At 45.3% G+C, this 15,000-nt stretch overlaps 1 protein-coding gene across 2 annotated transcripts in view; it reads left to right on the forward strand.

Moving 5' to 3' along the window:
• Window positions 1-15,000, forward strand: part of LOC145397828 (uncharacterized) — a 115,225-nt gene that overhangs the window by 5,069 nt on the left and 95,156 nt on the right. Inside the window, exon 1 of one of the 2 annotated variants that reach the window (XM_080270862.1) lies at window positions 11,293-11,333. The exons of the other annotated variant lie outside the window; for it this stretch is intronic. The gene's annotated coding sequence lies outside the window, so the exon portion shown is untranslated. Of the gene's footprint in view, window positions 1-11,292; window positions 11,334-15,000 lie in introns of those variants that run through there. 2 annotated transcript variants of the gene reach the window in all.

The following is a 15,000-nucleotide window of genomic DNA, read 5'->3' on the forward strand; positions in this document are numbered from 1 at the left end:
GAGATTAGGGGAAGAAGACGAGAGTAGAGAGCGAGAGAGGGAGAAAAGAGATGAAGATAGAGAGAGGGGAAGAGGTGAGGGTAGAGAGGAGAGAGGAGGATATGGTGAGAGCGGGGAGGAGGCGAGGAAGACTTGGAGGAGGGGGATGTAAAGGAGGAGAGGGAGACAGTGGTAGGTGGGGGCGCTCACCGTCCACTCATTCGATGTAGTGCTGCTGTCAGGTGTTTGCCCTTGCCTGTCTTCCTTCCATCCTCTGCTGTCGTTCTTTCTTTCTTTCCTCTTCCTTCTGCCTGTGGGTGACTTTTCACTGAGTGACAAGCCAAATGGTTTCCTGTACACCAGGAAACTACTACGCTGGGTGGTAACCATATAACCAGATTATGGCTCCTGATGGTTTAGTGGGTAATTATTGTGTTCCAGTCGGATTGAGCCTGTGCAGGTTTATATCCAAGGGGTGGTCGGGGTTTATTGCTCATGTAATGCCACTCAGGGATGAGTGAGGCTGGTCACTTTCATCTTAAATGTCAGGACCAATTTACCTAGCCCCGGGCTCCTGTGGTTCTCATGGGGCAACACAGGATTGGATGATGGATGGATTGAGGGAGACGGAGTAGAGTGGAGGGAGAAGGGAGAAGATAAGAAGGGTGGGGAGTAAAAGAATCGAGCAGAAGAGGGTAGAGGGAGGGAGAGATGGAGAACTGAGGGGGGAGAGGAGGAGGAGAGATGATGGGAAAGAAAGAGGAGGAGACTTGAGGAGGAGGATTTAAGATAAGAAAATGAGGAAGGGAAAGAGGTGGAGAGGATTGAAGAAGGGAAAGATGGAGGGAAGAGGGAGAGGAGGTAGAGCAAATCTTTCTCCTGTCTCCCTCCTTCCATCTCTTTCCTCCCATCCTTCCTCCCTCCCTCCTTCTTCCCTCTTTTATTTATTACCGGTACTCTCTCTCTCTCTCTCTCTCTCTCTCTCTCTCTCTCTCACGCTGTTTCCTCGCACCGTTTCACTCACTCTCTCTCTCTCTCTCTCACGCTTTTTCCTCGCTCCGTTTCCCTCCCTACCCCCTCCTCCTCTCTCGATCTCTCCCTCTTTCTCCCTCCATACCTCCCCCTCCTCCCATTTTCCCCTCCACAGCCCTCCTCAAAAATTTTCACTACTTTTGATCCCTGAACCGTAAATGATCAAACTTTTTTTTTTCTTAATGTATTTTTTTTTAATATTTGATCCATGAATTTTCGCTGGTGATCGTTTATTTTTGGACCGTAACAATTTTCCTTTTTCGATTTATTCTTTTTAATATATTTTTTGTGTTCTGAAAAATTTTAGTACGACAGTGGTTTTTTTTTAATTACTGTGGATGATAGATATATAGATAGATTGACAGATTATTGGGTCGATTGCTAGTTTGATAGACAGATAGATAGATAGATAGATATAGATAGATAGAGAGAGAGAGAGAGAGAGAGAGAGAGAGAGAGAGAGAGAGAGAGAGAGAGAGAGAGAGAGGTGGCAAGAGATTTATATAACTGGTCTAAAATCCAATATATAGGGCACACTAAAGGTCAGAATAATATATAGTTTCCTACATAACTCACCCTTATTGCTTCATTATTTATTTTGCTATTATCTGATGGAACTGGCTTAATCTGACATCCTAAATCATGGTTGTGTAATATTCAGTGAGATTTTGATGAGAGGTAGGAATGAGTCTCCTTGGTTACTAGTCAAAGCAGTTTTACAATCTGACTCCACTTGGTCTTCAACTGAGCTGAGAGGGAGTTTGTTTGGTAAGTTTAATCTCTCTCTCTCTCTCTCTCTCTCTCTCTCTCTCTCTCTCTCGTTGATAGTTTCTCTTCCCACTTCCTTCATCCCCGTCCCCCCCTTTCCCTTCCCCTCCCCTTTCCCTACCATTCCCCTCCCCCCTCACCCACCACAACTCCCTTCCCCTTCCATAACCACTTTCCCACCCCTTCTCCCCAACTCCTATCCCCACCATATCCCCAGAGTCCCCAACCAACCCTCTCCCCCTCTCCTTCTCCCGGCTCATCTTTCCTCCCCCACCCTCTCCTTAACCCCCTCCTCCCATCCTCTCCCCTTCCCCTTCTCCACCCCATACATCCTTCCCTCCACTCTCCCCTCCTTCTCATCCCATTCCTCTCCCCCTCCTCCCACTCCCCTCCCTCCTCCTCCCCATATTATCCTTCTCTCCAGCCTTCCTCCCCTCCTCCTCACCTATTTCTCGATTCCCCTCCCCTCCCCTCCCCCCCAATCAATCTATCAGGAGTCAATATTTTTGTAGCAGGAGTTTGGCCCTGAACACACACACACACACACACACACACACACACACGCACGCACGCACGCACGCACACGCACACACACACACACAGACACACACACACACACACACACACACACACACACACACACACACACACACGTACAGGAATATATATTTTTTGCAGTAGGTTCTGTGTCAGCGTGTCTGAATGTGTACGTGTATGTGTGTGTATGTGTGCGTGTAAGTACTTGATTATCCGTTTTTATTTACATCTGGGCCTATAGGCTACCGTATTTCTTTATGCGTGACTGTGTAAATATCTGTAATTGTAATGATGCGATGGTATGTGTGTATTTATGTACGTATGTGTGTGTATATGTTTGTGTACGTAAACTGTGTGCACGTAGGTTGTTTGTGTCCACTTGTTGATTCACACACACAAAAAAAAACAAGAATCATCATTAGCTTCATTAACAGGCATTTTTGCACCTATTAATAGAGAGAGAGAGAGAGAGAGAGAGAGAGAGAGAGAGAGAGAGAGAGAGAGAGAGAGAGAGAGAGGTAAATACTGTTAATCTAGAGAAATGCGATTGGCTCCGTTAAGAGAGGTGGAGGGAGTGGAGAAAGAAGAGAGGAGGAGGGAGAGGTGTGGATAGAAGGAAGAGGATGGGGTCTGAGGGAGGGAGATAAGGGTGGGAGAAAGGGAGAGGAAGAGGGAAGGAAGAAGGTAGTAAAAGGATAGAATAAAGAGAGAGAGAGAGAAGGGCAAAGAAGACAAATGAAATGAAGTGGGAAGAGGAGAGGATAGGAGAGGGAGAGAAGACGGGGATGGATTGATAGGGGAGAGAGAGAGAGAGAGAGAGATAAGAGATGGAAAATACTAAGATAATATGAGGGTGTTTGTGAGGCGTGCACTGGGAGGCACTGGAGAGAGAGAGAGAGAGAGAGAGAGAGAGAGAGAGAGAGAGAGAGAGAGAGAGAGAGAGAGAGAGAGAGAGAGAGAGCATGTGGCCCTGCGTGTGCATGTGTGAATGTTCATAAGGTAAACTGCTCGTGTAAACAAACAAATCTGTGTGTCCTTGAGAAAGTGTGTGTGTGCGTGCATTTACGTTTGCGTGTGCGTACATGTGTGCAGGCGAGATAAACAGTGTAAGCAGACATATGTACGTATCTGTGTGTGTTCTTCAAGGTGGTCCGCCCTCACTACATCCAGGTTAGTGGGCGGCGGGTAAACAGAGGAGGAGGAAAGGCATAGACACCCTCTCTCTCTCTCTCTCTCTCTCTCTCTGCCAAAATCACTGTTTATAATTAAGGTTCATCAAACAGTCATCCAATCGCTAATTACTGTCTCTGGCGCAGGGACAAAATAATGATAGTAATTTTAATGATGATGATGATGATGATGTCGACACAAATGACACTGATTATGACTCCGTTCCGTGTGTAAAAGTTGGGGTTGGCTCTTATCAACCAACTGGAACAAAAACATAGATATGGTGTGTGTGTGTGTGTGTGTGTGTGTGTGTGTGTGTGTGTGTGTGTAGCCTATGTGTTAAAGTAATTCACGTTGACCTTTCTCCCTCCTCTCCTCCCACCCTGCCTCCTTCCTTCCTTACTTCCTCTTTCCTCCCTCCCTCCATTCTGTCATTCCAGTCTCTCTTTTACTCCTCTAAGGTTTCTTCATCTTTTTATCTCTCTTCTCTCCATTTTCTTTCTTCCTTTCCCCCCCCCCACCTTCCATTCTTCCCTCATCTCTCTCTCTCTCTCTCCAAATCTTTTCTCATATCCCCCTCCTACTCGTCCTTTCTCTTTTTCTTATACTCTTTCTCCCTGTCTCTCTTCTCTCCCTCCCTCTCTCCCGTCACCTCTTGTCGCCCTTGCTGGATCAAAAGAACTTCATATCCATCTACACAGTGACTCTCTCTCTCTCTCTCTCTCTCTCTCTCTCTCTCTCTCTCTCACACACACACACACACACACACACACACACACACACACACACACACACACACACACACACACACACACACACACACACATTACAGCCCATTCTGCTCTCTCCTGGCTGCCAACCCTCTTACACCCCCTCATCACCACCGCTCCCTCACCACCCTTGCATCTCCCCTCACCTATCACCACCCTCTCCCCATCTCTCCCTCCACCGCACCCCCTTATCACCCGTTTCACCCCTTACCCCCACCCCTTTACCATCCTCCCCCGCACCCCCACAACACCATCCCTACCTCCGTCTCTACCCCCACCTCACCTCCCCACCATCCCCTACTCCCACCCATACACGATCCCCCAAACTTACCCCCTCCACCCCATCTCCCCCTCCCCCTCTCAGACTTATGGCCAGGCCCCCCTTTCCTGCTGCTTCTCCCCATTATATCCACGCTGATGGGATGGTCAGGCTCGTGGACAAAGCTTGTTTATTTTCCTCTTCACCCAGCCGTACAATTGGGGACCTGGCTGTAACATCGACTAGTGCAGGTCGTATTCTAGGGCATGATTTGGACTCAGAAGAAAATATTTATCTGTATTCATGTCCCTCGTTTGGTTAATAGGCATTTTTCTATCCTTTTTTTTTTCTGACTCCCTCGCTTCAGATTTTTTTTTTGCTATATTAGTCTTCGTATCATATCCATAAGGCCGATTTATTTTTTTTTTTTAATATTTTTCTGTACATGCATAATCTCGCCCTTTTCCTTCCCTTTTCCGTTTTGAGTATGTCCCTTTTTTCATCTCTTGTCTCATGCTTTTTCTTTTTATGTTTTTATATTGGCTTTCTGTGCATATATAATCGCTTGTTTTCTTTTTTATTTCCTTTTCTTGCTTTTGTTTTTGGATATGTAACTGGTCCCCCCCTTTTTTTTCTTCCTTTTACATTTAGTGTCGTTTTTTCCAAATTTAGTGTCTCTGCCCCTTCTCTTTCTCGATTATTTCTCTCTAAAACTTCTGTCAGTCTTTTCTTGCTATTTCTTCCTATTTTTGTGTCATATACTAGACATAAGCTTTATAGTCTAATCCCTGAGGCCCAGAAGTCTTCCTACGTACCTCACACCCTCACATGTCACCACCTCGGCGCCAACACCCACTGTACTCATCACATTTGAACCCTTTCATCCACTGACTCCCCCTCCCCACTTTACTTAATTCTTACACATTCTAGATGATACAGTACAACTCAGGAAAAATCTGTCGTACTGAAAAGGTTACAACTCGTTCCATCATCCCAGTCCATCCCGCTCACTGCTTTGCTCAGGTGAAGACAGGTGTGTGGTATGTGTGGGGTGTGTGGCAAGTGTGTGGTAGGTGTGGAGTGTGGTAGATGTGGGGTGTGTGGTAGGTGTGGGTTGTAGGAGGTGTGGAGTGTGGTAAGTGTGGGGTGTGGTAGGTGTGAGGTGTGGTAGGTGTGGGGTGTAGCAGGTGTGGGGTGTGGAAGGTGTGGGGTGTGGTAGGTGTGGAGGCAGGTGTGGTAGGTGTGTGGCAGGTGTAGTACATGTAGAGGCAGAAGTGAGGTAGGAATGGAGGCAGGTGTGTGACAGGTGTGTGGCAGGTGTGGTAGATACGGAGTCAGGTGTGGTAGGTATGGAGGCAGGTGTGGTAGGTGTGGCGGCAGGTGTGTGGCAAGTGTGGTAGGTATGGTGGCAGGTGTGTGGTAGGTGTGTGGCCGGTGTGGTAGGTGAGTGGCAGGTGTGGTAGGTGTGGAGCCAGGTGTGGAGGCAGGTGTGAGGGAGTTAGCCGGTCATATATTATTCCCTTCATGCCTCGCCTCCCCCAGCCTGTACCAGTGACCTTGCCGCCGGAGTAGTGGTTAGAGCCGTGAACTGGGAACTGTACGGTCTCGGGTACGATCCAGGCTGTTGACGAGAATAGGGTTTAGATACGTTCACTGTTTCCTACGGCCTCGTTGACACCACGTTAAAAAAATCTTTATACTTCTTTTATTTTAACTTGTCCTTAAATTACCATCTCTCCATCATGAATACTGAATAAATTAACACTAGAATATGATGCCATTCTCTGCCGCCATGCAGTTACACACCTACCTAATGATACACTTACACAGATACACACCATAAGTTGCCTGTGTACACATTTGGACACATACACCTCCAGATATGCTTTTGCACAGCTGTTCACCTTTTTTCAACTACGTACATAGTTTGACTTACAACTGCAAACTTATACAGTCACATACACAGCTACACACTTAAGTAGGTTACACAATTTACACAACTACCGGTACATGCAGTCGCTCGTACAGAACTGCATACACAGCTATCTCCAAACACACACACACACACACACACACACACACACACACACACACACACACACACACACACACACACACACACACACACACACACTCTTATAATGTACACAAACACACTTACGCTTATCGTATACACAATCACAAACACAAGCACACACTCATGCTTACACTTCCACATCATCACATATACACTAGCGGTGATCTGGAGCGAGGCAGGGCAGGGGTGGAGTGAGGCAGAGTTGAGGCAGGGGTGAGGCAGGCAGAGTGGAGTAAGGGAGATCGAGTGATGCAGGGGGTGGGGTGAGGCAGGGGTAGAGAGTGTGGGGTCAGCTAGGGTGGGGTGAGACAAGATGATGTGAGGTAAGGGTGTGGCAGGGGTGGATAAGGCAGAGGTAAGGCAGGATAGGGTGGGGTGAGGCAGAGGTGAGGCAGCTTGTGATACAGGCGTGGGTGAGGGAGGGGTAAAGTGAGGCAGTGTGAGGCGAGGCAGAGTGGAGCGAGGCAGGGTGGGGAGAGGCTGGGTGGGGAGAGGCAGGGTGGAGTGAGGCAGGTGTGTAGTACTCAGTTATTCACACCCGGAACTTGCCTGGCCTCGCGTTGTCTGTTCTCCTCGTCGTTGTGTTCATCGTTCTCTGTTCTCCATAATTCTTTGTTCTTGGCCGTGTTCTTGTTATTGTTCTCTTTATCTGTTTTTTCCGCTTTTTTTTTTTTGGCTCGTCTTTTTTGTATTTGAAAATAATTTTTACCTTGGTATTGATATTTGGTTAAAAATTCAAAATGTTAATTGTTCTATAATAGGTAGTGTTATATATGTGCAGTTTGTTCTCTTAATGTCCGTGTTTCTTTCTGTCTGTCTGTGTCTCTGTCTGTCTGTCTGTCTGTCTGTCTGTCTCTCTCTCTCTCTCTCTCTATCTCTCTCTCCAGGCACCGTATTATCTGCTTTAGGTTCCCCTCCTCTTCATTCTTCTCTTTCTCCTTTTTTTTTTTTTTTTTTAATTCTCCCTCCACGTGTACCATTATTGTTCATATTTTCTTTCTTGTGTTCTGTTGTGTTATTGATTATGTTATGTGTTATTGAGTGCCTCGTTTGGTGTTGTGTGTGTGTGTGTGTGTGTGTGTGTGTGTGTGTGTGTGTGTGTGTGTGTGTGTGCCCTTTTGTGTGTTTGTATGTTTTTTTTATGTCTACCCTTAGTTCCAAAGGTCACAACAATACTCATTTCACCTTAATTTGGCCCAGGTTTTCGTCCTTTTGCAGCTTATTTCATGTAGTTCAGTGACGGAATAAGACACTGCTACAACTCTGCATCCCTTCCACAGCACTTCTTCTTGACTAGCATCATATTCTAGTGTTAATCTCTTGTTATAACTCAGAACTGAAGATGAAGAGAAGGACATTTTTGCTCAAGTTGGAATGAAAGGAGTATAGCGCAACGTTACCCCCACCACCACCACTTCAAATGCCACCACCACCACCACCACCACCACCACCACCACCACCACCACCACCACCACCACCACCACTACTACTACCACCACTACTACTACTACTACCACCACTACTACTACTACTACTACTACTACTACTACTACTACTACTACCACCACCACCACCACAGTCATTATCACCATCACAACCACAACCCATCACAACCACATCTACTACCACCACCACTACTGTTACCACCGCCACAACCACCACAACCACCACAGCTCCCACAACCCCCACCAATACCTCCTCCACAGCAAGACTTCAACAGGTCTGCACTTTGCCTTCCTAGCATCCATTTGCGGGAGGGAAGAAAGGAGGAGAAGGAGAGAGAGGAGGGAAGAAAGGAGAGGAGGGAGGGGAGAGGAGAGGGGCAGGCCAGAGAGAGGGCGAGGAGGGGAGGAAAAAGTGATAAAAAATAAAGAGGTGAAGTGAGGAGGAAGGAAGAGAGAGAGAGAGAGAGAGAGAGAGAGAGAGAGAGAGAGAGAGAGAGAGAGAGAGAGGGAGGGAAGGAAAAAAGTGATAAAAAATAAAAGGGTGCAGTGGGGAGGAAGGAAGAGAGAGAGAGAGAGAGAGAGAGAGAGAGAGGGGGGGGGGATTTGCAAGGATGTGGTCAAGTTGCAAGAAATGTTGATAGGTTTTAGTGAAGTTGTGGCAGCTTATGGCAACTCCACCCTTGCTATTACTGCATCATCCCCACCCCACCACACCACCCCTCCCCACCACATCTCCCCCACCCCACCACAGCACCCCCTGCCCACCACAGTACCCCCTCCCCACCACACCATCCCCTCCTCCATCCACACTCCCACCCCCATCCTAGTAGACTAACCCTGTCTCCACCCCACCACACCACACTACCCCCACCCCCACCTTTTCTCCCCAACCACACCCCACCACACTACCCCTACCACCCCAGCCTCCCCACCCTTTGACCTTGGCTGTCTGTCTGTTCTGTATATCTATCTTCCAACCATTTTTTTTGGCTGAGTGCTTTATTAATTTCTTCCTCTTGTATCTGTCTTGCTGTCAGTATATATATATATATATATATATATATATATATATATATATATATATATATCTGTCTGTCAGTTTATCTATCTATATTTATTGGTTTCTTTGCTTTTTCTGTGTATCAGAATTTCTTTATTTCAGCTGGTTATTATTGTCTGTCTGTCTGTCTGTCTGTCTCTGCTCTCTCTCTCTCTCTCTGTACTTATCTACAGCATATATAATTTTTATTTTCATTTTTACTATATACATCCATATGTAGTTCTGTCTGCCTGTATATATCTGATTTTTATCTGTCTCTCAGGCTAATTATGTATCGTTCATTCAGTTAACTTTATTTTTTATCTTTTTGTCTTCATCTGTCTGTCAGTTTTGAGGAGGAAAGAAACTGGGAGAGACGAAAAGTGAAGGAGAGGAGAGGAAGACAGAGAATGAGATTAAGGAAGGAATTTTAAGTCAGAAGCGAAGGAGGGAGAATTATAGAGAGGAGACGAAGCAAAGGAGAAGGAAGAGGAGAAAGGAATGGAAGGAGGAAGGAAGAAGGAGGAGAAGGAAGAGGAGGAAGGAATAGAAGGAAGAACGAAGGAAGGAAGATGGAGGAGGAAGGAAGGGAAGGGAGAAGGAATAAGAGGATGGAATGGAGAACTTTTAAGCACACACAGAGAGAGAGAGAGAGAGAGAGAGAGAGAGAGAGAGAGAGAGAGAGAGAGAGAGAATTCAGGAAGCAAAAATGCCATAGTGTATCGTTAGTGAATCGTGGAGGAGGAAGGAAGGAAGGAAGGAATGGAGGAAGGAAGGAGGAGAGAGAGAAAGAAAAAGAAAGAAAGAAAGGAGGAATGAATAAAAGAAAAGAATGAATGAATGAAGGAAGGAAGGAAAAGAAGGAGGGACGGTCAAGAGGGATGCAGGAGGGAGGATAGGAACGAAAAATGGAAGGAGGGAGGGAGGGAGGGAGGGGTAGAGAGGGAGAGAGGGAGGGAGGGAGGAGACAAAGAGAGGAAGGAGGGAAGGGAGTGGGGAGAAAGGAATAAAGGAAGGAAGAAGGAAGGAGAAAATGAAGATAGGAAGGAGCCAGAGAAGGAAGAACAAAAGGAAGGAATGAAAGAGGGAGCAAAGAACAGAGAGAGAGAGAGAGAGAGAGGAGGGAAAAATGGAGGAAACAAATGAGCCATGGATGGAGGAAGACACAGGTAAGGAAGAAGAGGCACAGGTGTTGGTTATGAGAGAGAGAGAGAGAGAGAGAGAGAGAGAGAGAGAGAGAGAGAGAGAGAGAGAGAGAGAGAGAGAGAGAGATTGATATTGTGATCTTTATTCTTGTTGGTTCAGGAAGCTCCCTACCACATCATCCTAAGTGATTTAGTTTGCTTATCGTTCTTTACTCTCCTCCTTTTCTTTGTATTTTATGTATCTCAGTGGCAGCGAAAGACTACTGTGGCACTGCATTCTTTCTGTAGCACTTCTTCGTGACTAGCCTAATAGTCTTGTGTTAATCTGGTGCTATAACTCAGCATTTAAGATGGAGGGAAGGCAATTTTAGGCCAGTGTAAAGTGAACAGAGTATAGCACTCTACCTGAGCCCCAGCACACGTAACACAGGTGCTAAAAATGTAAACTATAGCACAATTAACACAGGTGTTAAAATGTAAACTCACACGTAACACAGGTGCTGAAAATGTAAACTTTAGTACACGTAACAGAGATGCTAAAATGTAAACTCACACGTAACACAGGTGCTAAAAATGTACACTTTAGCACACGTAACACAGATGCTAAAAATGTATACTCAAACGTATCACAAGTGGTAGAATTGATGTGTGTATGCATGGACGGGAGCGAGTGGGCTGTTGCAATCACCATCAACCACAATCACCATCAACCACAATCACTATCAAAAACAATCACCATTAGGCCCTTCAGGCTTCAGGACATTTTATTTTTTTCTTTTTGTCTTTATTGTTTTTTTGTGCTCACGTCATGCAGTTTTACCCAACCTAGGAAGGTCTGTGTGATTTAGGTGACTCTCTCTCTCTCTCTCTCTCTCTCTCTCATAGGAGTGGGAGTGAGTGTTAACAAGTGAGTGAGGAAGTGAGAAAGTAAGAAAATAAAAGGATGAATAAGAGTTTGAGTCAGCAGGTGAAAGAGTGAGAGTTAGCAAGCAAGTGAGCGAGTAGGTAGGTAGGTAGGCAGGTTGTGTGGTGTGAGAGAGTGAGAAAGTGAGCGAGGGGGTTCAGTCGGCGTGTGGTGGTGAGAGAGAGAGGACAGGAGCTCGGTTGCTTGGGTGAGTAAAGCGCCACGTGACTTCTCTCTCTCTCACTCTCTCACTTTCACTCACTCTCTCACATTCACCCACTCTCTCGCTACTCTGTGTTGTGTAGTGGTATGTTTGTGGTTGTGTTGTGTGGTGGTCTCTTGGTGATGTGGTTTTAAGGTGTGGTGGTAGAATGTGTTGTGTGGTGTGGTGTGGCCGTGTGTTGTGTCATGTTGCTTGGTGTTGTGATGCTGTGTTGTTATGTGGTAGTATGCGACTGTGGTTTGTGAATGTGGTTAAAATGTGGTAGTGGCCTTGTTGTTTGTGTTGTGGTTGTTGTGGTAGTGATTTTGTGTGTTGTGATGTGGTTGTAGTGGTTATACGCTTGTGTTGTGATGTGTGCGTTGTGTGTAGTCTTGTTGTGTTGCATCGTGTTGTAGTTTTGTGGCTGTGTTGTGTGTCTTGTTATGGTGTATTTGTCGTGCTGTGGATGTTACTGTTTGTGTTTGTGTTATGGCAGTGGATGTGTTGTGTTGTAGTCTAATTAGCCTGTGATGTGAATAAAAGTACTGTGTGTTGTAGGCTTGTAGTGTTGTGATGTTATTTAATGTGTTTCTGTTTGGTAGCCCACTGTGGTTGTGTGATGGGTGTGTTGTTGTAGTTGTGATCAGGGCTGGGGTCAATTATGAATTGACTTGGAATTGATAAAAAAATAAATAAAACTGTGAATTGGAATTGAGAAAAATATAAAAATAAAATTAACTGAATTGAATTGGAATTATATCAATGAATTGATGTGAACTGATGACTGAATTGATAAGATAATAATTTATGCTGTAATATGCGAATTCATTAGTGTACAATAATTAACTTACAGTATACTCAAATAAACAGTAAATATACAGTTTGGTATCACAAAAAAATGTTAAAAATAATTTGAAACCTCATTTTTATTTCTTTCCGTTGTACTGGGTAGATTAAAATTAATTTTGAATTTAAAAAAATATTTATTGAATGAAATATCGACCATAATGAATTGAACTGAATTGGAATTGAAGATTTCTTTTTTTGACGAATGAATTGAATTGAATTAGAATTGATTAATTCAGATTTTATTCTGAACTGGAATTGACAAAAATGAATTGACCCCACCCATGGCTGTGATTGTCTGTGGTGGTGATGTTGTGGTTGTGCTGGTGATTGGTTTAGCGTGGTGGTGATGGGGTCGTGGGTGTTGTGATGTTATGTTGGTGGTTGTGGTGTTATGTTAGTGGTTGTGGTGATTGCGGTAGTGGTCGTGAATGTGAGATGTTTGTGACTGTTATGGTGATGATGCTTGGGGTGGCGGTGTGGTTGTGATGTGATGGTGGTGTGGTTGTGATGTGGTTGTGGTGGTAGTGTGGTTGTGATGTGGTTTTGGTGGTGATTTGGATTTGGTTGGGTTGTGGTGGTAGTGTGATTGGGTCCTAGGCCAGTAAGGAACCTCTAACACATTTTCCCAAGCGATTTATTTTGTTTATTGCACCGTAATGTCCTGTACTGCGTCACATAATTCCATCCGATATTACCATACACTGCATAAATAACATACAGAAGGATATTAATCACCTCCAAAAAATAAATCGCTAAGGAACAGGTGTTAGGGAGCTTTCTTTCCCGACGGGAATACGGGCACGACACCCATATATTTTTTTTATTTTTATTTTCACTACTTCCAGACAACTTAACTCTGAAAATCTCATCCGTACTGAAAGGGTTAATGAAAACAATTCCTAACTCCATCAAAGGTCTCTCCCAAGCTGAATGAAATCGTCTGAAGATAGTCAGAAGGAAATAAATATACTGCCCTTTCAGTACGACGAATTATTTTCTTATGTATATTTTTCTCGATACAGTGCTGGTACAAGACGATTTTTATAAATTTTTAGGACGATTTTTGGGACGATTTTTTAAGTTCTAGGACGATTGTTAAAAATTTAAGGTTTGAGGTTGTCCTTGTTAGTAGGAAAAACGGAGTGTCGATTAAGCCCTTCCTAACAGCGTCTATTGTTTTTTTAATATTACCAGACGATTTTATTCAGCCTAGACGTGGTGTAGTGAAACAGGTTCTTTATTAACCCCTTCAGTTTAATCCCATGTCTTTATTATTGTTTTACTAGGCAGTTTTATTGAGTTTGGGTGTAACCTTTCCGTATGAAGTAAAAAATTAAGGAAAAAAAAATCGTCTTTCTACCATCTTGCGATTTTATTCAGCCGTGTGGTATGCTCCTGTAGTGAAGATATGGAAAGTAGTCACCAGTTGCTTTTCTCATTCATTATATTCTTCCTGCCATCAGTAAATTACTGGCAAATTAGAGGGTGGATGGTGATGATGATGATGATGATGATGATGATGATGATGATGATGTTTTGGTTATCAACGGGGTAAGACTGTGGTGATGATGTGATTGTGATGGTGATGCGACTGTGATGGGGATGTGACGGTGGTGGTGATGGTAGTTTGTGTGTGGTACTAGTGGTTATGTGGTAGCTGTGGTGTTGGTATAGCTCTTTCTGTGGTGTGATGGGGATAGTGTTGTGGTAGTGGTGGTGGTGTGGTAGTAGATGATGTGATGTGGTGTCTGTGTTAGGGCTGTATGGGTGTGATGTGGTAGGGGTGGTGTGATGTTGCTGGTGATGTGATGGGAGTGGTAGAGTTGTATGGGTGTGGTGTGGCAGGGGTGGTGTTGTGGTAGTGGTGGTGATGTGGTAGTGGTGATGATGTGGTAGGGATGGTGTTGTGGTAGGGATGGTGAATTGGTGGGTGTGGTGTGGTAGTGGTAGCGTTGTGGTAGTGATGGTGTTGTGGTAATGGTGGTGATGTGGTAGTGGTGATGATGTGGTAGGGATGGTGAATTGGTGGGTGTGGTGTGGTAGTGGTAGCGTTGTGGTAGTGATGGTGTTGTGATAGTGGTAGTGATATGGTGGCTCTGGTAGGGTTATATGACTGTGGTGTCCTAGCCGTAGTGATGTGGTAGTTGTGGTGGTGTTAAATTGTGGCTGTGGTGTGTTAGTAACGGTGTTGTGGTAGTGGTGGTGTTGTGGTGGCTGTGGTGGTGGTATGACTGGTGTGGTAGTGTTGGTGTTGTAGCTGTGGAAGTAGTGATGTTGTGGTGGCTGTGGTGGTGGTATGACTGGTGTGGTAGTGTTGGTGGTGTAGCTGTGGAAGTGGTGATGTTGTGGTGACTGTGGTGGTGGTATGACTGGTGTGGTAGTGTTGGTGGTGTAGCTGTGGAAGTGGTGATGTTGTGGTGACTGTGGTGGTGGTATGACAGTTGTGGTAGTGGTGATGGTGTAGCTGTGGAAGTGGTGATGTGGTGGTGACTATGGTGGTGGTATGACTGGTGTGGTAGTTGTGGTGGTGTAGCTGTGGAAGTAGTTATGTGGTGGTGGTATGACTGGTGTGGTAGTGGTGGTGGTGTAACTGTGGAAGTAGTGATGTGGTGGTGGCTGTGGTGGTGGTATGACTGGTGTGGTAGTGGTGGTGGTGTGGCTGTGGAAGTAGTGATGTGGTGGTGGCTGTGGTGGTGGTATGACTGGTGTGGTAGTGGTGGTGGTGTGGCTGTGGAAGTAGTGATGTGGTGGTGGCCGTGGTGGTGGTATGACTGGTGTGGTAGTGGTGGTGGTGGCCGTGGTGGTGGTATGACTGGTGTGGTAG

This window comes from Coenobita brevimanus, chromosome 43 (assembly GCF_032717465.1).
Source record: "Coenobita brevimanus isolate Jiangsu-jjx chromosome 43, ASM3271746v2, whole genome shotgun sequence".
In the NCBI taxonomy this organism is placed as follows: Eukaryota; Metazoa; Arthropoda; class Malacostraca; order Decapoda; family Coenobitidae; genus Coenobita; species Coenobita brevimanus.